Raw genomic sequence first — 24,532 nt, 5'->3', positions numbered from 1 at the left:
CTCCGCTAGAATTACCCCTAATGTTTCATGTTCTTAGCCATAATGACCTGCCAATGCACCGATAACCAGATACAGCACCAGCAGACAACCACACGTTCCAATCGTATACGGTGGGGCTCCCCCACTTAGCTTTAGCTACAATTATATAAACCTAGAACCCACAAAGATTTCTCCTTCTCAATTACCATGATCTCGCACCGTCAACCCGCCGAATTTCTTGTAGTTTCTTATTAAACTTATCATGAACATTCTGAATTATCAGCCACAATCGCATATTTGACCTTTCGTCGGGTAGTAAGTAGAATTCTTCGTAGAAAGTTCATCAAAATCATGCAACCGCTAACCTGCTCACAGAAGATAACCCATCTGTGTTGATTCATACCGACATCTTCCAACGACATTGCACTGGGTACCACCACTGTAAACTCAGTAAACTCTCCTGAGCCCGTGCCCATCCACCAATTGTACAAGTTTATTCATTCCCCTTTGACATTAACTGAAAGTCCGACAATACATTCCATACTTGAAGTCATGTTGCATCCCAATGATAATCAAGTTTTCATACCCCTGTTCATTTCCAGCATCTCCTTTATGCCATATTCGATCTTCCTCAGTGCAGTAGCCACCATTTCAAATAAGGTCCGTAAACCTAGTCACTTTCCACCATGACCCCCAAATCGCTCTAAACTTTCTCAAGGCATCTGGCTACCATGTCACAGAATCCATATGCTACACTACCACTCTCACTTCGGTTGAACGATCTCCTATAAGCAACTTCTCGACCTCTGCTCTTCATACTTGACCTGCCAGTAATTTGACCACCGCTAGACACCTCCCGTTATGTCCTTCCTCATCCTTCGTTACCCAAATGTTGCCTCAAATCAAAATCCTTCTCTGTAGCACCTGAACTAATAAATTGCTACCAACATTAAGCCCCCTCGAAGATCATCTTTCTCGAGCCATCCGCTTTTGAAGCACCGGTTCGATTCTGAAATCGCGACACACTGCCATCTCTGACAACTGCTTTTTAGACACTATGTCACCACACTCTGCCCCGAAGGCAAATCAAAGAAGACCATAACACCGGCGAATCTCAATACATTCAAACAAGGACGACGACACCACATCACAAATGAAAATTCCACCATGGTCGAAAATATCAAGTCTCGTTACTCCATTAACCAAAACCTGAACATCCATAGTTCGATTGCGCTTCCTCCACTGGAATTAGATGCTGAACCTCTAAATCATGAATTGAGAAGTCCTCCTTTCGAGTCATTCACTGTCACGATCCATAAATAAGCACCCTACCATTACACCAACACTGTGCGACAACAACGCATGAATATCATAGCAACTTGTGCATAGCCTCAAAACCATAGGAAATACGGATAATGAGTCGAAACGACAAAACATCCTTCCGTAAGGCGACGATAATAGCTCGCCCGATCACATAGGGAAAAAATCATGCACCACATCTGAAGTACCACCACAACTCGTCGCCGCCCAACTGATAACAAGTGCTTCACATCGCATAAGATTGAGTAGGAAAGAAATAAAGGCATAAGCCTCAAAGGAATCAAATTGCACGATAGGAAATCAACAAGGGAAGTGCTCCTAACAGCCCTGTAGCCTCTCGAAGATAAGTACAGACGTCTTCGTACCGATCTGCAAGACTCTACTAAACTTGCTCATGACTCGTGAGACTTAAGTGAACCTAACGCTCTGATACCAAACTGTCACGACCCAAAATCCACTATAGGTCGTGATGGCACCTAACGTCGTCGTCAGGCAATCCAACGGTGCTTTATCAATTTAATTACCCATTTTATTACTTTCGAAATCATAGATTTTAATATGGAAGGAGACTTACACTTCTACATCCACGGGAACGTACAACATTTGTAGTTTATAAAGGAAATGAAATGCGATAATAATATACGAAACCGTGAGCATCAACTAGTATAACCCCCAAAACGCGGTGTCACAAGTGCATGAGCATTTTCTAAGGAGTACAATAATAATACAACATTTGTCCAGAATATCAATAAGATAGGATAAAATAAATAATACGATGGAGACTCGGTGGACTGCGATGCGTAGCCTAGAATGCAGCTCACATGAAGTCCTCTCAACAGGTGCGCTTACGCGCCAAGATGATCACCAAATGAACCTGTCAGATCCTGCACCTTTACTATAGAAGTGCAGCATGAGTACGTAAATCAACGTGTACCCAGTAAGTATCTAGCCTAACCCCGGAGAAGTAGTGACGAGAGGTCGACATCGAGGTCCAATAAAGCAATATAATAAATCATAAGCAGATATGAAACACACAACAATAATGGGGTAAATCTATAAGTTACGTAATCTTACAAATATTTCTTTTAACGTATGAATTTCTCAATCTTATATTCTACCTTAACAGCTCAGACAAATGTCAAGTGCCAATGTCAAATGAATAAGGAATACCATATAAAACGTCGGGCATCAGTGGATAGATAATCTCGTGAGCGTCGGACTACCAGCGATATAACGCACGATTATGCTGAGGTTGTTCGGTCCGATCCAGAATAATGTGTACATTGCCGAGGGTCGAGCGGCATGAACCATATGAGCATCTATTATACTGTCGAGGCATTCGTCCCGCTCCACAAGAAAGGAAGGAAGTTATCAAATTATGAGGCATATGCTTACTATACAGTACGTGGGCACAATAATAAATATACCCCTTTACATTTGTCAAATAACTTGGAAACAACTCAAGGTGATAAAGCTCGGTCTAATATATTTACATGTTTCTAAATCAATTTCAGTTAAAAATTTCAATTCATCATGCTTTTGCTACGTACGGACTCTCGTTACCTCGTGCGTACGTAGCACCCACAACTAGTTACACATAACAATAAATATTACCTAGGGGTATTTTCCCCCTCACAAGGTTAGACAAGAGACTTACCTCTTTTCGAAATTCCATAACCGGCTCCAACGCCTCTCTAACACCTCAACTCAAAGCCAAACATCCCGAAACTAGTCAAACAATATGTAAATCAATCAAAATATACTCCAATCCTTACAATTAAACAATTTATAATGATTCCCAACTCCGCTTAAAAAGTCAATAAAGTCAACCCTCTGGTCCACGTGTCCGGATTCCAAAAAATTTCGAAGATAAACTTTACCCATAACGCCACGAACTCAAATATACAATTTATTCCTAATTCAATTTCCAAAATCATGGTGAAAATCCAAAACTATCAATTCTAGGTCTTCCTCTTAAAATCCCATGTAAAAATCCGTATATAATCCAAGTATTTCACTAAAATTGTGTGGGAATTACTTACCTTGCAATGGTTGATGAAAATCTCCACTTGAAGCTCTCCAAAAATCGCCCAAACCAAGAGAGAAAGAAAGAAAATATGCCAAATCTCGTATAAAAATCCAATTCTGCCCAGCGCTTCCTCGCACCTGCGGAAAATCCATCGCAGGTGCGACTCCAGCGCAAACCAACAACCCTCGCTTCTGCGCCCTTAGTAGAGAACCTACGCTTCCGCTTCTGCGGGCCTCAAGCGCTTCTACACTCGCGCACTTGCGCTTCCATGTTCGCTTCTGCGGCCCAGGTCTTCTTGGCCAACTTCGCTTCTGCTCCAATGGTCGCATCTGCGATCATGTAGGTGCGGGAATTCCTTCGCACCTGCGGTCTCTGCCCAGCTCACTTCCAGCCGCTTTTTCGGTTCACTGCTTCGCTTCTGTGAGGTCGCTTCAGCGATGAAGCTTCCGTAGAAGCAGTTGCACCAGCAACTAGAATTCTCCAGCTTTTCCTTAAGTCCAAAATCCGATCTATTAACCATCCGGAATCCACCCGAGGCCCCCGGGACCTTGACCAAACATACCAACGCGTCCCAAAACACATTACGAACTTAGTCGAGACCTCAAATCACGCCAAACAACATCGAAACTACGAATCGACGATCGAAATCCTTCTTTAAACTTTCACACTTCAACGAACGCGTCCGAACCATATCAAAACATTCCGAAATGACGCCAAACTTTGCGTACAAGTCATAAATCACCATATGAACCTATTACAAGACTCGGAATCCCGAACGGACATCGATAACACCAAAGCCCACTTCAAACCAAACTTAGGAAATTCTTAAACTTTCAAAATGCAAACCTTCCATAATAAGTACCGAAATGCTCCCGAGTGATCCGATACTCAACTCAAACATACGCCCAAGTCCGAAATTATCATACGAACCTATTGAAACCTTCAAATCAAGATTCTGAGGTTGTTTACTCAAAAGTCAAACCTTAGTCAATTCGTCCAACTTAAAGCTTTCGAAATAAAACATTTCTTTCCAAATCAACTCCGAACTCTCCGAAGTTCAATTCCGACCACCCGTACAAGTCATAAAACATGAAGTGAAGATACTCAAGGACTCAAATCGCCGAACGACGCGCTAGAACTCAAAACGACCGATCGGGTCGTTATAAAATTGCACCATTTCAAAAAACTGCAACTGTTAGAAGAACCAAAAAGGCTTTTGGATCTAGCATACTGAACATTTTGCCTGGTTTTTCTCGAGGGGCGAAAAATGGCCAAAGAAACTTTGTGACAAGGAATCAAAAATCTTGGAGCAAAATTCATGATTTGGTTGAAGTTAATACTACCCGAAAAGTTACGACTTCAGAATAACAGACTCCAAGAAGATAAGGCTAGAAGCAACAAGGAAATAGCAAATTAATATACACTTTCCCTTTAGAACTTGATGCCCCTAGAAAGAATATATCGTCAGCCAGCAAAGAAATAATTCATATAGATTGGGACGAGAAGTTGTTTCAGCAAAATACCTTTTCAAACATATATCTAGAAAAAGCTTCCGAGCAGCAGCTCCGGTAAACATCTTGAACATGCACTGTGATAGATGCAGTCTTAATCAACTTAAATTAAAAGAACTCTAGTGGGCCAAAGGTCCTAAATGCAAATGTAGTCTTGAGGAGGGGGTTGAGCTATATATACTGCGAGGGTAGATTACCTGAGTGCTATTCCACTACCAGCAGCCAAAAGAACCACCATATGGAAACCCTTCATCAAGAAATTCCTATACCATTTCCTTTTCCATGGAGCATAAATCACTTACATATATTTCAAAGCACGAGAAAGCACTAGAATATATGACTAATAGGACGATTCAAACTATATAATAAACGAGTATAGAAAACTGAACTGTTGCTAAAGCCTTCTTTTAAAGATGAGTACGACAGCAATAGGAATCTGCTATTATCATAGTGGAATCACTACCAGCAGAATCTCCAAACTGGCGATCCTTTTTAGCAACTACATGAACCTGAAACAAAAGAAAACCAATGCATGGTCATCAACCTGGTTTTGAAGCTTTTCTACATCATGTACTTTGGTTGCCCCATCAGCATCAAGCATTAGAAGCAGTTCACCACGTGAGTGAATCATTCCCTATTTGTACGATGCTTTCACAGAAGCAATAACTTTAAACAACTATCGCAAAGTAAAACTTAAGACATAAACAGAATAAAGACTCGGGAGAACTTTCTGAATGAATTAATGAGTAGGTAAGACTGGACTCACTTTTCTTATAGCTTCCCCTTATCCATGGTTCTTCCCAAGAAGGATAACTCGCACATTGTCAACGCAGTATCTCTTCACAAAGTCAAAAGCCACTCTTTTTGTTCCATCAGCACTCCCACCAACAAGGATAACAAACTATTGCAGCATTAAACAGACTGAGGATGTAGAGAGCCATCAATGTTATCTCAGGCTACCTAAATAAACAACAGCGATAATGAGGGATTGCTCGAAGTAGAACCAACTTTTTCAAGGTTCTGATTTCCAACATTTCAGTGATAGATGCATGTACTCTCATGCCTTCTGTACTTCGAGCTTTTCTAGGCTCATCTGAGAAGTTTTCCCTACTAATGTACTGATTTAAGGGGAAAAAAGTTTTCCCTACATATAGTACCACTAAAATTTGAAAGGCCAAATATTTTTTGAAGAAATCATCTTGACTTTCTTCGGTGTCTTCTATTTTAGCAAGTAGTCAATTAGGTGTTAATCGTCAGAAGACAAAGAAGAAAGGTCCATACTCCCCTCGTCAAGTCCCCTCATCAAGTCCCCTTTCCCCAACTACAAAATGAAGTGTTTTCCCATTTTTTTCTTAAAGAGATGAGTTTTCCAAGGCCAAGCGCTCGGTGGTGAACAGTAGTCTCCATGCAAGGGCGACAAAGCAGTATGAGAGACTTATGAATAGGACTGAAGGATCAAAACTCATGGATAACAGCTAAACTAAGGGAGTTCATTTCAGCCAAGGGACCATGATCTGATCAAAGTATGCAAGCATGTTGCAATATCCATTCTCAGTTTGAACAGGCAATCATTTCTAGTAGTTGGAAAAGCTGGAACAGTACAATCTGATCATAGTGTTCCCCGATTAACTCTGTATAAAGAGGCATGGGAAACAAATTACTCTTCGTTGACATTCTCAGGAATATGGATAAACCCTAAACCTTGAGAACTGCAGGGCTTGAACTTTATGTTTTTTAATAAGTAGGGCTGGAATTTCTCTCGGCAAGAAGCAATTAGAAAAGTTTACCATATCGAAGATCAAGAAATATAAATGTTGCTAGATTCAACATACTAATCAACGCCAGATATACTTTCTCATGCATAATACATCAGCACCCAAACGTATCAATTCATCAGGATCATCACAGTTTATGTGAAATATCAGCACTGAAAAGTTATCATGAAGTCATAGTATTCCATAAAAACAGCCTGTATTCATGCATGTTTTTAGCTGCCACATCTCTCCTCTCTGGTCAGATCTTCCCAGTAGAAGATAATCAAACTAAAGAAAATGAAATTACTTGCTACACCTAGCACATACCTCATATGTAAATTTGTCATCCTTGGCAGCACGTTGTTGAAGATAACTGCAGTTATTGGAAAAAAAAAATGTAAGCTTCTTAAATAGAGATGCCTTGATTTGAACAATATTCTCAATTAACTGACATAACACCAAAAAGGTGACAAAAATTATTATAAAAGAAAAGTACTTGCTTAACCCTTTAATCTTCTAATAGACAGGAAATTAATAGACAACATTCACGTTTGAACACGTGCAGCTCCCTAGAAGATGAAATTTTAGGTTCCAAAAGTTATAGTTTTTAAAAATGAATCAAGCTCAACAAATTACGAACAAGACACTAGTATATCAAAGGTGAGCTAAATAAAGAGTGCACCTTTATGCCTCAATAACCAACAAAAATTAATATTTGGGAGATGGATTCTGTTCATCAAGATAAGTAAGACTAAGCTACCTGGTTCATATGTTCGATACCGTTGCAAAATTCACTAACCATAGTGGTCAGAATGGGTTAGAAACTTTACCTAAAACAAAACTTTTTTTGCAGCCTGCATATATGAGAGATTTGCAAAATGTACAACATCACAGATAAAAACCAGACCATCAAAACCAGTTGTATCATTAGACTCAATAAATATAAGAATGGAGTTTCAAGAGTAGAATTTATAATGGCTTTTTTAAGAGATGGTACTCTAGCAGCTATAGTTACAGAGTCAGACTACATAGTCATCTAGAAAACTTCAGCCTCCGCAAGTTATAAAGTCAAATGCATTCAGCATTCAGTATACAAAGGGAGATTATTGTTAACATGACTAGTCAAGGAAAAACACGAGCTATATATCCTGGAACCAACTGTCTGTAAGTCACAAAGTAAAATGGATTCAGAACTCAGTAGATAGAAGGGGAATTATTGTCATCTTGACTAGTCTTTCAACAAGTATGAGCTATATATCCTGGATCAGATGTTACTCGGTACAAAGCAGATACAGGAGATAAATCAGTTCTGTACTTACTTCTATGTTTCATCAAGGGCGACAGGAAGCCTGCGCTCTTCATTGTACGTAGGTACGATCAAGGATATATATTTCTCAACAGGATGTAATATATGAGGACATGGAACCTGGATAAATGCTAACAAGGTTAAATTTAAGAAACGACTGATGCCTAAATATCATGCCATGTGACATGCAGGTTTTACAGCTAAAAAGATGGCTCTGACATTAAGATTGAGACAAACTAGATTCAGGTTGCAGTTAAATGGAAGGTTTAGAAGAATCAAATTTAGGAAGTGAAGCATTTGAGGAATTGATCCACATATACCCAATAAACATTTGATATAAATCCGCATATGTAGGCAATAAAACATTCCTGATTAAAGAGAAAACATAAAATATATGCTAAATGCATGTAAACACATAGTTCTGTTGATATTCCTCTTGAGAAATGTTTTCCTTTTAATTCCATTCTATGTCTCTGGATAAGTTAGGTGCCACAGTAACTTAGAACATTTTATGTGAAATCCTTAAGGCTGGATATCATGAACAACAACTTAACTATCTGGACAATTCTATTGCCGCCTGAAGGAACTAGTGTATGACATATTTCAGGCAATCTCCTTTGTCATACCTATCTCATCTACTTAGTACCACTAGTTTGATCCCTCTAACCCTAAACTGCTTCTCTATCCCTCTCTCCTCTCCCTCTCCCTCTCCCCTTTTACCAGACTGGGGTGAGAAATCTAATAGGACAAATGTTCTTTGATGACTGAGAGAAAAAAAAAAGATACTCTTCTATCAAAGATCAGATAAATACTCCTCTATTCCGAATTAACCATGCAACTTTTTTCTAAGCTGTCATAAAAATATTATGCTGAATCATGATTTTTTCCCCATAACTCCCAGATCCACCCTGTACTGGCTAAAATTAAATACATAAAAAGATTAACATTGAACACTCTTATCCGATCTCTTTTAGGTAGTATAGAACTATAGCTATTAAATTAGAACTTTATATCTTGTTATCTGTCACAAAAATTAGGAAGCGAGAGAGGTGATAGGAGCCCAGCAGCCCTAATGAAATAACATAAAAGTTCAGGTCACACATTTACTAGGGCAACGAACTGCTCCTCAAGTATTAAAGAATGTAGTGTCAAAGTTTCACTATATATGGACAAAATTATCCCACATTCCCATCAAGATATATGAACTATTTTCTCTTCAAACTAATGATTAAAACCGCTTATGCGATGCCTGAGTTTCTTTAATCATGTTACAGTTCTCTTTAATGTATTTAAGATTTTGGCATTTGAAACACTAACTATTTTTCTTTCTTGTCTTTTTTCCTGGACAACAAAGCTCAACTCTATTTACAGTTTTTTTTGTTTGAAATGGTAATAAAACCCAACTTTTTACTTGAGCACCTAAATATGCCAGCCCAAAACTATCAAATAGGCATCTCTACCAAAAGTGTGAATAAGAGACAAAGAAAATCTGGGTGAAGATACACAGCTTTTCTCGCTTCTTCATTTCTTTTTTGGATATGTCATAACTCATAAGTCAACCACAACTTTCTCATAATATCCCGTACGTCAAGCACTTTTAAGCTTTCCATAGTTCTAGTAGTAATAAAGGGAGGAACCGTACTATTACCCACACTTTAGCAGTTATCAATTCAGTCTTCAGTAGCCTACTGTTAGGGGTCTGACTCTTTCACATCGGACATGGCATGGCAATGGCAAGGATTTGGCATGATGGCCTTGTCATGGACATGCGGGACAATGGGGAAGGCATTGTCAGTAGCAACAATCAGTTGCAAGGCCAAGGTGTGCCGGATGACACCACGGAATGAGATTGGCTGCGTGCAAGTACAGGCCAAGGTCTTGAGGGAGGCAAGACAAAGTTGGAAAGGGCTTGACAAAGTTGTGTGGGCAAGTGAAGGCGTCATGGCATAGGTGCCGAGCAGCATAAGGCTAAGAAAGCAAAGGAAAGGCAGGCTGAAGCTAAAGATAGGCAATGGCACAGGTGAAACAAGAGTTGGCACGACAAGGCATGAAACTCAACCAAGGCATGTGTTGAGTGGCATTGGTGATTGGCGTGTGCAGCTAAGTCATTGGCATCAGTTTGCGGGCATGGCATTGGGGTGGATAAGTGTCAAGATGCCAAGGCTTGGCGCGAAGCAAATCTTGGGGGCGCAACAGGTGGGCAGCACAAGCACATGCAGTGCACATGAGGAGCAATTCGGCGAATTCTTTTATTTGTAACTGTTGTATGTCTTTATGCTTGTAGTCTCTTTAATTCGTGCGGATAATGGCCTACGTAGTTGGGGATATCAACTACATGTTAGGAACTGATTAGCCTTGAGCCCAACAAGTCAGTGTTATCAAAGGCGAAAAGCAAAAAAAAGGTCCGAGATCCATTGGAGCTTTAAGCGCAAAGCGCAAATAAAGCGTGGACTTTAATGAAAAAGGCGCAACGAAAGAAAAAGTAAAAATATGCATGTAGTCCAAGACTAATCATTATAAGCATGAATAATAAATATATGGATAAAGAAATTGAAAACAAATTCACAATAAAGTAAAATATCAATTGTTTAAGGTCGCCTTTTCAGGATTACACTCGTTGGCAAGAAAAAGTATGACTTAGAACTTTGATTCAACACTAAAGCGAGCACAAAGCGAGGCGAAGCGCTCAACGTGTTTTGAGCCTTGCTTCAGGGCTTAAGCGCGCCTTTGACAATACTGGAACAAGTGTCATAAGTTGTATACAACAAGTATCCTTGTGTTGTCAAGTGCCAAAGGTTGATACATGTGCTATAATGTGTGCCTTTGGACTTAGTCAGATTTTTAAGTGGGAAATTCGCGAGGGAATTTCATAGAAGGGTTTCTAAAGAGTGTTCCTAAGGGGCTGGGGCTCGGCTTGGGCGAGTCTTAGTGTTGGCCTAGAACGACTTGTGTTTTTTGCCAAGTAGAGTGGGTTGTCGGTCCTAAAACTAAGTTAAAGTCAAAGACACTAAAATTTGGCTAAGTGTTGGGAAAGGATGAGTCAAGTTTGGACTTGATATGGAGGTGAACCTCAGACATAGAAATATCACCCCCTGTGACACCTAACACAGTGTGGAATTTGACGCTCCTATAATTTAGTACTAAAATATTGGTAAACACAAAATCTCATCCATCACAAGTTTCACGATCGTAGGAACTTTGCCTAATTGCAATAAGTTCTTCCTTCAACAATTTCGGTAGTGAAATTTAAGCAATTATAAGAACGTCCATTGAACATGTTACATTTCAAGCTCGTAAATTAAGAAGCAGCCTCTTAATCCCAAAATGACCAAAAAGAAAATCCAAGAAAAGCTTCTCCTTTACATTCCACAAATCAGAAACTACATGCACATTGGCCAAAGTTAACTAAATCTCCATATTCAATCACTTCCAAAAATACGAAATCACATTCCAAACAAACAGAAAAATAAATGAAAATAATATGTGGAAATGGCATGTACTTTCTAAACAATAAAAATAGAGTTTTCGGGGGGGTCGACAAGTACCGGCTTCAATGAATTTGGATCCTCAAAGACGGGAAGAGCTTCAACGTGAACTGAAAGTCTGAAAGAGAATGAGAAAAGCATTTGTTTACGAGTAACTAATAAACTTATATTGTGATTTTAAGTATATGTGATTTAAACGAGTACCGATCAATAAACAATGAATTAAATAGATAAATTGGATAATAAAATAAATCAAACCGGTCTGCAAATAATGCCTCAATTTCGATTAGAGATAATCCCGAAGTTAGTTAATAAGAACAGTGGAGGATGGAATAAACAACGATGAACAATAAGTAAAATAAAGAAAGCAGCGTATATGTATATTCTTATCGGTGAATAATCCTTCTTTTTCTTACAAGTGAATGGGATCCCTCTTTATATAATAGAGGAATCTAAGGTACAACTCTAATAACGGAAGTAGATCCCGTGATTGGCACTAATAACCGCTTTGATTTGATCTGTTCTGGAATTTTTGTCGGGATCTTCGATCGGTTACTTATATCTCGTCATTCCGGTATTACGCCTTACTCGAAGTCAGTCATGTTTGATCTCGATTGTTGCCGGCCTCGATCTTAATGAACACTTCGATCTCCAGGCGTGATGTTCTATCTTCGAGCTCGAGCCCGATCTATTATGAGGTTACCCTCGAGGCAACTCTCCTACCAACGAAATCGGGTATGCCCGATTTCAACCGTATACAAATAGTCCACTCATTTTTAGAGTGTAACGAGAAGAAACGAATTTGAGACTTCGATTTAATACCTCGATCAATTATGATGTCAGCATCGTGACGTAAGCGACATAAGCGATTGAAGCGTCGCGTCTGCACAGTTCCCAAGGTCATTAATTAACGCCAGTTGATGGTCGGCCACCAGTGCTTTCAAACCGTCAAAATGGCTATTATAAATAGACCACCTTCATAATCTTTTCAAACTTTACTTTCAAACTTCTTCTAATCTTCAAAAGCTCTTCTATTCTCTTCAAGTTCACCAACTTTGTCGGTTTTTGTTTGTCAATCTCTTATTAAAACACAAATTACGCCTTCTTCTTCTTTAAACCTCATATAGCAATGGAAAAATATCAAAGACCGTTCCTCAAGAAGAAAAGGCCTCCTCATCGCGGCCGGCCGGTGACAAAACACCGGTGGAGCCACGTATCGAAGAGTGCATCCCCGGGCCATGTGAACTTACTTCCGACTTTATAGTCGAAAAATCCTCTTCGGTTCCTGGCCGATGCGAGCCCATGTCTAGATACATTTGTTCGATATCCGAAGGCAATCTCGAGCAGGTGAAAAAGGACTGCCACTGGGAGAATAAAGAGGTGGTGATTCCTACCCCCGAGGAGGACATCACCACTCATGTGAAAGGGTTATTAAGTGTGTATACTTACCCTTTTACACTGGGTTCAGTCGATCCAGTCATAATCGACCTCTGCCGCCAATACCGGGTAACCCTAAGTCAAATCTACCCCTTTTTTTGGCGCATTGTCATTTTGTTCAGATTCTTCTCGAGCGAGTGCCAGGCCACGAAGGTGCTATTCTCGAGCATAGATGAGGACAAGGACCGAGGATGGATGTGCCAGTTTGTCGGAGTCAGGACCTACGACTTAATCCCTGCCGAGAAAATGTCATTCCCCGAAGAATGGAACATAAAGAGTAAGTAGAACTTCACTGATAACGTTTGATTACTTGTTATGTTTCCTTTACCTCTTCTCATCTATATTCTTCTTTATGGTGCAACTTCCCCCTGGTTTCCTGGTGCAGTCCCGGACCTTGCAGGTTGGGTTCGACAACTGATTTCAACCTCTTCGTATGCTGAGCGCTCGTGGCGCGATTTGGCCAAGGGTCGATGGGAGGCCAAAAATCATGGTAAGTTCCCATGTTCGTGTTTGATGCTTTCCTGTGAAATACTTCTTTTTAACTTGATTTCTTATCATACAGGTCTTGGAGATAATGTCGTTATGAGGCCGCCTCCTCTCGGGGAAGAGGAGGTCCCGAAGCTGACCAAAGACAAGAAAAGGAGAAGGGCCTCGCCACCAGATACCCCAAAGCCCAGGAAACGCAGGGCTCGAAAGTCGAAGACTGATCTCGCCGTTCTGCCTGCCGATGTAGTACAAACGCTTTGAGATGAAGACGAGGAGGGAGAAGATATCGACTGCCTACTGGTGGCTCGGAAGAAGGATGGCATCGAAGTTTGGAGAACTGCTGAGCCGGTGACGGTCGAGGAGGTTCAGCTGCAGACCAAGGTGATCTCAGAGGAAAGTCCGAGCAAAGTCCTCGAGTCATCGGGTGTTGAGGATGTCTCCTGCCGTGATGAGCAACCGACGGTTATGCCCGAAGGGTCTAGTTCTGAGGCCCTTCAAAGAGAAGAGAATGCCCCAAGTGACTCGCTTGGGGTAATTAACATTGATGATTCGCCGCCCGGTCTCATGTTCTCTGAGGGGCAGTTTCGGGATGCCCGGTCTATGGGGACCCCCGATATGGGGACGGCCCCTGAAGGGGATGATATATTTCGCGGCTGTTCGCAGGGGTCGATGATGTTTCTGACCTGGACGCATCACTTATTTTTGATGAGGCTCAGCGGCTTCTGAAGCAAGTGAGTTTTACTTGGGGTTGATGACGTTACCATGCTTGCGTTTGTTCTTATTTCTCTAAGTTTGATTTCCTTTCTTTTTGCACAGGCTACGGTGCTCCATCGAGAAGCGTCCTCCAAATACCGGGCTGAGCTGGCCCAATGTGAGGTTGATCTCAAAAAGCTTATGGAGGAGATGGACGCCCTCAAACTCCTCTGTATGCAAAAAGAAGAGGAGATCATGAGTATTCGAACCGAGCTGACAAGATCTCATCAAGATCAGATCGAGCTCATTGAATGGGTAATGTAAATTTTTGGGAGCTTGTTATGTATTAACCTGTTATTGGCGACTAACACTTTGATTTTGCAGGTTCAGCAGAAGGCCGAATTGGTTGAGCAGCTCCGTGAGGAGGCCAAGATGAAAGAGGCGTAGACTTTAGGGTGGAAGCAGAACATGGACCGTCTCTCCTCGGAGAAAGATACGGTTCCGGCCCATCTGTCTTCAGTTGATCATCAACTCCAAAGTGTGAAGGAGAAGAACTTGGCCTGAGCCTAGAAGGTTGAAAAGCTAGAGACTCGGTTGGCCGTTGAGCTTGCAAGGACCACATCCGAGGTAGAGGCGCTCGTGGCCTCCTACCGAGCTGACGCTGAAGCTGCTAACACTCAGACAAAGGAAATTTCTGATGGTGCTGAGGTTAGATTGTCCCGTGTTGCCGATCATACTAGGCGTCTGTCTCGGAGAGAGACTCTTGAGGAGGTACATGCTCTTGGCTTCGACCTCACGGCCGATATCGAGAGTGAGAAGGTTTTGGAGGACGAGGCTGGAGCTTTGCTTTCCGATGATGAAGACTCTGCGAGTGGATCCGAGAACGGAGGAGATGAAGATGAAGCTCCCGAAGATGCGGCTCCCGAGGCAGACTAGGCACTTAGGAAATAATTTGTGTAAGACCATGTGTGGTATTTGTAAATACTTTGCATATATGAAAGATTCCTTTTCTTTCAGTTTCGTCTCCGATTTCTGATTTATGATAAATTTTGTTTTGCCTTTGCCTTATGAAAACTTTGTTGCAATCGGGTTGTTGTAGCCTCTATAATCGTGTAAGCAATAGCTCGAACTAAAAGTAGAACACACCCTTAGGTTTTTTAGTCAAGCGAGGGCGAATCCCCGAGTTCAACAATATGTTCGGGATTTTGATTTCGGATGGCTTGATCGAAGCCGTAATCGTATTATTTTTATAGCCGAGTTTGAGTAAGTTTCGAACTCACAGTAACAGACCCCTTAAGGTTTTATATCAAATAATGATGAATCCTCGAGCTATATTCAAGTCAATTTTATTTGAGCTCGGAATGGAGGAACCCTTAAGTCCGAATTGAGTGAGAACAGAATCTCGAACTCTAAGTGTATTGCCCCTTATGCTCTTTAGATTGGGCAGATATGGCCTCTAAAAGATGGATATTTTTTCCCTTTTCCGGCTTAAAAGACTTAGTAAAATATTTCTTTATGCCTTAACACGTATTCTTTACCCATTGGGTTTTTTGAGGGTTTGATGTCGATTGAAACCCCTTTATTTTTTTGTGCCTTAGCACGTTTGTGTTAAGAAAATTTGATACCTCTTATGGTTTTTTTGGGGCTAATTTCATCGAAGCCCTTTTGATTACTTTCCGAGGGTAGCCTTTTTAACCGATTTTTCAAAGAATTCGAAGGTCTATTTTTATTACGGGACTCGGACGTCTCCGAGCCGCCTTAATTTGGCCGTAGCCTTTGGGTATGCCTCTTGGGCTTATTTCTCAATAATACTTCGAACTTGTTCGAAGTGTTAGTCCCCGAGAGTGATATTATTGGCCTATAGATCGAGGGGTGCCTCTTTGAGGTCTTATGAATTTGGGTTTAGATTACTCGAATATGTCAATCATCAACGGCAGTCCCCGATTATACGAGGTATATTTGCACTTGGCCCTTGAGCCATTTCTCACAAAATCATAAGTATGGAGCTTGTATAGTAGAAAATTTTCTTTGAGACACAAGATGTTTGATATAGAAAGAATTCTTCTTTGTATAATTTATACATGCGTACATGTTTTTCCATCGGGGCTCTACTAATCTTTATGGACACGGTTCATTCGACTATTTTGCCCATTATAAAGTTTCTCTATCGAGACCCTTTGACACGAAGTATCCGAGGGTGATGCCCCCAATAATCGATGTTGATTGTAAAGAAGCTTTGGATACTGTTGAATTGTCCTCAGGTAGCACATAATTGTTGCCTCGTTAAAAACCTCGCCAGAAAAACCCACTTGGGACAAAAACCGATCTAAAGGAAAAAGAGTGCAATGCGTGCTTTAAAACCTGAGGTCTCGATGTCTTCGATCGAACACCTGCAGTGAGTTAGTGTCGAATATATAAATGAAAAAAAGGGATAAAGTCACACCTTAGCAATAATACCGTTTGAGAAGCGATATGTTCCAATTATTTGGCAGTTGTTCGTCGTCCATCGTGCAGAGTTTATAAGATCCCTTTCCGACGATGTCGAGGACTTGGTAGGGTCCCTCCCAATTTGGGCCGAGATTCCCTTTATTAGGATCTCGAGTGTTGATGGTGACTTTCCTCAGGACTAAGTCCCCGACTCTGAAGTGGCAAAGGTTGGTTCTCCTATTGTAGTATCTTTCGATTCGTTGCTTTTGTGCAGCCATTTGAACGAGTGTGGCTTCTCATTTTTCATCCAATAATTCGAGGCTAGTATTCATAGCCTCGTGATTTGACTCTTCTGTTGTATGTCGAAACTTGGCACTAGGTTCCCCTACTTCGAGTGGAATCAAGGCTTCGGAGCCATATACTAAGGAGAATGGGGTTGCCCCCGTACTGGACTTTGATGTTGTTCGATATGCCCAAAGGACTTCAGGTAGAATTTCTCTCCATTTCCCCTTAGCGTCATTCAAACTTTTCTTTAGATTTTGAATGATAGTCTTGTTCGTCGATTCGGCCTGTCCGTTCCCACTAGGGTGATACGGCGTTGATAATATCCTTTTTATTTTATGGTCTTCAAGGAATTTCGTCACTTTGTTGCCGATAAATTATTTTCCATTGTCACACACTATTTTGGCGGGTATCCCAAATCGACATACGATGTGATCCCAGATGAAGTCTATAACCTCTTTCTCTCTCACTTTCTCGAACGCCTGCGCTTCAACCCATTTAGAGAAATAGTCAGTCATAAATAAAATGAACTTAGCTTTACCTGGGGCCGATGGCAGAGGGCCGACGATATCCATCCCACATTTCATGACTGGCCATGGGGATAAGACTGAATGAAGTTGTTCTCCGGGCTGATGGATCATCGCTGCAAACCTTTGACATTTATCACATTTTTGAACAAACTCCTTAGTGTCTTTTTCCATGCTATCCCAATGGTATCCTGCTATAATGATTTTGTGAATCAGTGATTTCTCGCCGGAGTGGTTCCTACAAGTGCCTTCGTGGACCTCTCATAAACATAATCAGTGTCTCCTGGTCCTAAGCATACTGCCAATGGTCCATCGAATTTCCTTCTGTATAATGTTCCATCTCCAGCTAATGTGAATCGAGCAGCTTTGGTCCGTAGGGCCCTCGACTCTTTAGGGTACGATGGGAGCTTTCCGTTCTTCAAGTATTCAATATATTTATTCCTCCAATCCCAGGTTAAGCTTGTAGAGTTTATCTCGGTATGACCTTCCTCGATCACGAATCTCGAGAGTTGAACGATAGTCCCCAAGCTGATCTCATCTTCCTCGACTGATGACCCCAAATTTGCAAGTGCATAGGCCTCACTGTTTTGTTCTCGAGGTACATGCTGCAAAGTCCATTCCTTGAAACGGTGCAAAGTTACCTGCAGTTTGTCCAAATACCTTTGCATTCTATCCTCTCGAACTTCAAAGGTTTTGTTTACTTGGTTCACCACCAGTAAAGAGTCACACTTGGCTTTAATGACCTCTGCTCCCAAGCTTGTAGCTAGTTCGAGACCTGCAATCATGGCCTCGTACTCGGTCTCATTGTTAGTCAACCTAGAAGTTTTGATAGATTACCTAATAGTGCTACCCGTGGGCGGCTTCAAAATGATTCCTAGCCCGGACCCATTCACATTCGAAGCACCGTCTGTGAAGAGGGTTCATACCCCTGATGATGTACCCGATTTTAACAAGAGTTCCTTTTCAACTTCGGGTATGAGGGTTGGCGTAAAATCGGCCATGAAGTCCGCTAAAATTTGAGACTTGATGGTCATTCAGGGTTGATATTCGATATCGTACTCACTGAGTTCGACGGCCATTTGGCCAATCGGCCCGATAGTTCGGTTTTGTGCAAAATATTACAAAGTGGGTAAGTGGTTAATACGCATATGGGGTGACATTGAAAGTATGGTCTTAACTTTCTAGAGGAACTTATCAGTGCAAGTGCCAATTTCTCCAAGTGTGGATATCTAGTTTCTGCTTCTCCTAAGGTTCGACTTACATAATAAACGGAAAATTGCGTACCTTTCTCTTCTCGAACTAGGACACCACTTACCGTGATTTCCGATACTGTCAAGTACAAGTAAGTATGAAGCAGTGGTGGGCTCGATAGGTATCGCTTCAATTCCTCTAATGTCTTTTGCATTCCTGGGTCCAGGCGAAATCGTTCTTCTTTTTGAGTAGAGAGAAAAATTTGTGGCTTCGATCCGACGACCTCGAAATGAATCGGCCTAAGGCAGCTATCCGTCCAGTTAACCTCTGCACGGTTTTTACACTGTCCACGACGGTGATGTCTTTGATGGCCTTGATTTTATCGGGGTTGATCTCGATCCCCCGATTCGATACCATAAAGCCAAGGAACTTGCCCAAACCGACCCCGAGAGCACATTTCTTGGGGTTGAGCTTCATGTTGTATTTCCTTAAAATTTCGAACGTTTCCTGTAAATGAGCCAAATGGTCCTCTGCGTGCAGGGACTTAACTAGCATGTCATCAATATAAACTTCCATTGATTTACCTATTTGTTCTTCGAATATTTTATTTACTAGGCGTTGGTAAGTAGCTCTTGCATTTTTTAGCCCGAAAGGCATTACATTATAACAGTATGTTCCATACTTGGTGATAAATGAAGTCTTTTCTCGGTCCTTCAGAACATTTGGATTTGATTGTACCCAGGAATAGGCATCGAGAAAAGTAAGGATCTCATGGCCGGCCATGGTATCGATCATGCAATCGATGTTAGGCAGTGAAAAAGAATCTTTGGGGCACGCCTTGTTTAAATCCTTATAATCTACACACATTCTAAGTTAGTTCCCTTTTTTAGGGACTACAACTACATTGGCTAACCATTAGGGATATTTCACCTCCCGAATAGACCCTATTTTGAGAAGTTTAGTTACCTCGTCCTTTATAAATGTGTGCTTTACCTTGGAATGGGGTCTTCTCTTTTGCTTCACCGGTTGGACCTTGGGTCCAGGCTTAGCCGATGCGTCGTTATTTCCTGTGGGATCCCTGTCATCTCTAAATGGGACAAAGCAAAACAATCTATGTTATCAATAAGAAAGTGAATAAGCTTTTTCCTGAGTTCGGGGGTTAATCCCGTTCCCAGGTATAACTTTCGCTCGGGCAGGTACTCAATCAATATAACTTGTTCCAACTCTTCGACCGTTGATTTGGTGGTATCAGAATCTTCGGGAACAATAAAAGTTCGAGGGGTCAAAAAATCGTCCTCTTCTTCTTCTATCTCTTGCTTCCCCGATTCGGTCGAGGCTGGTGGCTGTGATTGCTATTTGACTTCATATTTACCTTTGATGCTCGACCTTTCCAAGGTTGATAGTGTCGATATCGGTGTTACCTCATCGACCGCAAACATTTCCTTTGCAGCATGCTGCTCTCCGTATATTGTTTTTACACCGTCCGACGTTGGGAATTTCATCATTTGGTGGAGAGTCGAAGGGACTGTCCTCATATTGTGGATCCAAGGCCTTCCGAGCAGGGCATTGTACCTCATGTCGCCCTCGATTATGTGGGACTTGGTATCTTGAATGGTTCCAGCCACGTTCGCCGGTAGAATAATCTCCCCTTTAGTTGTTTCACTAGCCATATTGAAGCCGTTTAAGACCCGAGCTGCGGGTACGGTTTGATTTTGTAGGCCGAGCTGCTCCACGACCCTCAATCGGATGATATTCGCCGAGCTACCTAGATCCACTAAAACACGCTTAACTTGAACTTTATTTAATAAGATAGAAATTACCAGAGTGTCGTTGTGGGGCTGAGAAATGCCTTCTATTTCTTCGTTGTTGAATGATAAAGTGCCTTCAGACACATAATCTCGGGTTCATGTTTCTCTAGTGATCGATACCTTAGTGCATTTGAATATGGGTCCCTATGGAATATCGACCCCGCCGATGATCATATGAATGACATGTTGGGGTTCCTCCTGTTCATTTTACCTGTTGGCATCCCTTTCTCTTAAATGATTCTTGGCACGATCGCTGAGGAACTCTCGAAGGTGGCCCTCATTGAATAGACGGGCTACCTCCTCCCTTAATTGCCTGCAATTCTTGGTCTTGTGACCATGCGTGCCATGATACTTGCACATCAAATTTGGGTTTCTTTGGTAAGGATCGGTTTGTGTGGGTCTGGGCCACCTAGTATCTCTGATCCTTCCGATTGCCGATACAATGCCCGATGCATCAACGCTAAAGTTATATTCTAATAATAGAGACGCCTCTGTGGTATCGGTATACTTGTCAAAACCACTTTTTCTCATAAGTTCCCGAGAATTATGTCCTCGATCACTTCTTCGATCGTTCCAGGCAGAATTGCATCCTGAACAATTGTTCTTTCGATATGCGGTATATGGTTGATATCGGTCTCTATTCGACCTTGGCTCCCTGTCGAAGTCCCTATGGTTTTTAACTGCCGACCTGTTTGGATGTACTGAACCGGAAGGGGCTCCTAATTGGTCGTCCTCGGCCCTGATCTTCGATTGATATCGATTATGCACATCTGCCCAAGTTACAGTTGGATACTCGATCAAATTTTATTTCAACTGATCTGATGCTATCGAACTCCGCTGGTTCAACCCTTGGGTGAAAGCTTGAACGGCCCAATCATCTGTGACCGGTGGAAACTCCATGCGTTCCATTTGAAATCGGGACACGAACTCCCTCAACATTTCATTATCCCTTTGTCTTACCTTGAAAAGGTTCGATTTTCTCGTTGCGACCTTTATGGCCCCGACGTGTGCCTTAACGAAAGAATCTGCTAACATAGCAAATGAGTCGATGGAATTTGGTGGCAGATTATGATACTAAATCATTGCTCCCTTCGAAAGGGTCTCTCCGAATTTTTTCAACAGCACAGATTCGATTTCATCATCTTCTAAATCGTTACCCTTGATGGCGCATGTATATGAAGTAACATGCTCATTGGGATCGGTGGTCCCATTATATTTGGGTGTGTGTGGCATACAAAACTTCTTTGGAATTGGCTTCGGAGCCGCACTTGGAGGAAACAACTTTTGTACAAACTTCTTCGAATCCATCCCTTTCAAGATTGGCGGTGCCGCCAGTATCTGATCAACTCGAGAGTTGTATGTCTCCATTTTTTTATCATTGGCTTCGATTCTCTTCTCCCCTGATTCAATTCTTTTTGTGAGCTCCTCAAGCATTTTCATTACCACAGGATTAGTCCCTGATTCGTTACCATTCGACCTTTTTGGTACTGGCTCGGTACAGCAAGTAGTTTCCGGCTCGACCCTATTCGGAGCTCTATGTTGATTTTGTAACTGAGCAATAGCAGCTTGCTGAGCCTGAAGAATCTCGAATATCACTTGGAGACTGACTCCTTCGTCTCATCTGCCCTGTGTTCCTTAGCCATTAGATCAGCCTTCTCTGCGTACACTCCCACTGAGATTTTCGCCTAGGTCCGCGGTAAGAGCAACGTGCGAACTGACATCGACTGGGTTGGCAACCGGTGCTCCCCCGAGATTAGCCTGTGGCACCTCGACTCCTGGAGCAATCACATTTTCGTTTTCACCATGGAATCTGAGGCTATTGTCACCGTATGCGTATGCGTTTTGTGAGTTTGACATGTTTTAACCTGAAAGAAAAGATACTTGACAAGAACAAGCGTAAAATAATGTGTTTTACCATAATCATTACTGAACAATCACTATTATCCTTAGCCCCACGGTGGGCACCAAACTGTTTACCCTAAAAATTGAGTAACAATTAAACTTATATTGTGGTTTTAAGGATATGTGATTTAAACCAGCACCAATTGATAAACAACGAATTAAATAGATAAATTGGACAATAAAATAAATCAAACCGGTCCGCAAATAATGCCTCGACCTCGAGTCGAGATTGTCCTGAGGTTAGTTAATAAGAACAGTGGATGATGGAACAAACATCTATGAACAGTAAGTAAAACAAAGAAAGCAGCGTATATGTATATTCTTATCAGTGAATAATCCTTCTTTTTCTTACAAGTGAATGAGATCCCTCGTTATATAATAGAGAAATCCTAAATAAGGTACAACTCTAATAACAGAAATAGATCCCATGATTGGCACTAATAACCACTTTGATTTGATCTGTTTTGGGATTTTTGCTGGGATCTTCGATCGGTTACTGATATCTCGCCATTCCGCTATCACGCCTTACTCGAAGTCAATCATGTTTGATCTCGATTGTTGCCAGTCTCGATCTTAATGAACACTTCGATCTCCAGGCGTGATGTTCTATCTTCGAGCTCGAGTCGGATCTATTATGAGGTTACCCTCGAGGAAACTCCCCTGCATTTCAACCGTATACAACATTCATACAAAGAATTTGAAATTATTATTAGGGTTTGGAAAGAGGAGTTGAAGCATACTTGTGATTTAATCTTCTTTTGCAATGTTTCATAAACACGAGCTGCGGCAAATCCAAATGCAACAAACAAAGCTATTGCAATAGCAACTCGAAGATCGTCCATATAACTTTTGTGTTCTAAATTAGCAGTAGCCCAACAATCCCGTCTAGCTCAGTTGGTATCCCAAGACTCTTAATGGTCGTGGCGTCGAGTCCCATGGTCGGCGCTTTTGGCATTTTGGCCGAACGCGGCTGTTGGAAAATAAATCAAATCAGAAATACTTTGTTTATACTCCATAAGAAATTAAATATTAAAGGAAAAAGTTCCAAATTTTACCGCTCTACTTTTGAATATTGTTTATATTTAACCTCCATTATATTATTTCGCCAAATTTACCTTTTCTGTTATACTATACGATCGAATTTATCCCTACCATCATCAAATTTTTAAAAATTACCCCTCAATCAGCCAGGTGACCCAGAATCTTCCAAATCATTTTAGTTAAGCCACTTATTCTTCTTCTTGATCCACTATTTTCAAAATAGTCGGTATTTACCGGCTTTTTTAATTGGAAAAAGAAATAAGAGAAAGAAATTATTACACTTCGTACTTTCAAGTTAGAATTTATCTTAAGTGAATCAATATGAGTTAGAGAATTGAAGGACCTTTACAAAGATAATGATGGGTTAAAATAAGTTTTAAGGAGTATCGTGAAGGTTGAAAGGTTAAGAAGCTAATCGAATAGAAGAAAATAAGTTTCGTTGAAAGTCGGCAAGTTGGAAATGTTATAACCCATACTTGTGGGGTGAGACTAGGGTGCTTAAGATGATAAAAAGGTAATGTTATGAAGTATTTTAGTTGTGTGATAGTCGTGTGTTAAGTTTTGAAGCCAAGCGAGTTATGAAATAAAAGTCGACAAAAGTTGTCGCAAGTTACGTTTATTATTCTACTAAATATTTAGGTCTAAGGTTACTGATCTTTTTTCTCAATGTTCTTGGATTTATCAGGGTGATCTACCCACCAAATTGAAGATCCATGAGTCTAGTTTTCAACGCATTAAATCGTTTGTCAATACGACGTCGGAGTAGAGTGATATTCGTATTTTCGCGGGACTACTCAAGCAGCTCATGTTGGGACCCACTTGAGACGGTCACTGACCCTACTTCTTTTAAAAGATGTTTCATCCTCATTTCGGGTCATTTCTCACCCAAAATTCGTCCAAAAGCTCTCCAAAACCCTCTCTAACATACCCCAAGATCCCAAGAACCAAACTCAAGGGAAATCAGCTCAAATCATCATCAAAAGTGTTAAAGACGACAAGAGAATGCTTCTATGATGTTGTGGTGTGATTGAGGGCTTTTGTGAGCTAAGTTGAGATGGGGTTTTGAGTTGTAGCTGTTGTCAAAGGTATGTATAACATCTTCTTGATTGTTCCTAATGTTAATCTTGTGTTGGTTGTGTTGGTTGAGTGAAAACCCATAAGATAGCACTTGAAAGAACATTGGACATGGTTATCTTTTTGGTTGGACTGTGTTTTGGCCACATATATGGTTTGTGGTGGCTGGAATTTATGAGAAATAATTTGATAATGTTGTGGTTGCTGTTGTTAAGCTTTTCTAGGTGTTAACTAAATTTATTGAAGAAGAAAACACGAAACACAAGTGATTGACAATAAA

The 24,532-nt window shown here is 41.1% G+C and overlaps 1 pseudogene; it reads right to left on the bottom strand.

Annotated features, from left to right (window-relative positions):
* Window positions 1-1,939: 1,939 nt before the first annotated feature.
* LOC104095656 (uncharacterized) lies at window positions 1,940-11,527 on the bottom strand (annotated as a pseudogene).
* Window positions 11,528-24,532: the final 13,005 nt, after the last annotated feature.

This window comes from Nicotiana tomentosiformis, chromosome 9, assembly GCF_000390325.3.
Source record: "Nicotiana tomentosiformis chromosome 9, ASM39032v3, whole genome shotgun sequence".
Classification (NCBI taxonomy): domain Eukaryota; kingdom Viridiplantae; phylum Streptophyta; class Magnoliopsida; order Solanales; family Solanaceae; genus Nicotiana; species Nicotiana tomentosiformis.
The sequence above is the reverse complement of the archived record's forward strand: the minus strand, read 5'-3'. Positions and strand labels throughout refer to the sequence as shown.